We start from the raw sequence: 1,230 nt of genomic DNA, 5'->3' as shown, positions 1-1,230 counted from the left end.
CCATACACAATAAGCTCAAAATTGACAAAAGACTTAATTGTAAATCGTGAAACCATAAAAATCCTAGAAGAAACTTAGGCAGTAAAATCTCAGACACCTCACATAGCAAAATTTTCACCAATACATCTCCCAAGACAAGAGAAACAAAGGAAAAAATAAACGGGACTGGAGAAACCAAGATGGCAGCATAGGTAAACACCAGAGATTGCTGCCTCACACAACCACTTCAAAAATACAACTGAAAGATGGAACAGACATCATCCAGAACCACAGGAAGGCTTGGTGAGTGGAAATTCTTCAACTAGATGGAAAGAGAAAAGTATACTGAGACTCAGAGGAGGCACAGTACGGGAGTAAAATACTAAGGTGCAGAGTGCATGCAGAGCGGGCTGGCAGCTGAGGGCGCGGTTGTCGTTTTCAATCAGGAGGAAATCTCAGGCCCTGAGCTCCAGTTCCCTGCGAGTTTCTAGGGACCCAGACTCATACGGGAGAAGCAGGACTGTCTGGCATCGGTCAGAACCTTAGGGCAGCTTTCTTTCTGAGGGGTTTGCCGCAATTACTGGGACACTGAGAAGCAGAGATTCTGAGGGCAAGACTGAGAGCAGCCAAATCTGCTAGCCCCACCTTATTGATCCCGTGGGACCCTCCCCACCCAAGCCCTGCAGGGAGGCTTTTGCTGGATAGCCTCAGGCAAAGTCTAGATTAGCACCTCCCTAGAGATCCAGGAGCCAGGAAGCCCAGAGGTCAGAGTGGGACCATTCAGTTTGCATGTCCATGGAACCATAATAGACACACTCAGGAGGCAGACCCAGTGAGCACCAAAGCCCCATTGAAGCAATTCTTGCCCCAGAGGGGTGTCTCCAGCACAGAAGTTCTCTCACTGCAGACACAGTTGATTCTCACAGCCAATTGGCCTGGAGGTCAATTCCTCCCAGTGATAACTACAACAGTCAAGGCTTAATTACAACAAGACTGAGCACAAAGCCCACAAAGGGGTGCTCCAAGAGTGTCTACCTCAGGTAATTGGGACACTTGGCAGAGAAAGGCACTCTATCGACACAGCAAAGCATAAAAAATGCCAAGACAAAGAAACAGGACATGAGAGAACCAAGATAGCTGCAAAGGTTAATGCCGGAGTTTGCTGCCTCGAACAACCACTTCAAAAATACAACTAAAAGACAGAACGGACATCATCCAGAACCACAGGACAGCTGGCTGAGTGGCAGTTCT

The sequence above is a fragment of the Myotis davidii genome, unplaced genomic scaffold, assembly GCF_000327345.1.
Source record: "Myotis davidii unplaced genomic scaffold, ASM32734v1 scaffold914, whole genome shotgun sequence".
Taxonomy (NCBI): Eukaryota; Metazoa; Chordata; class Mammalia; order Chiroptera; family Vespertilionidae; genus Myotis; species Myotis davidii.
The sequence above is the reverse complement of the archived record's forward strand: the minus strand, read 5'-3'. Positions refer to the sequence as shown.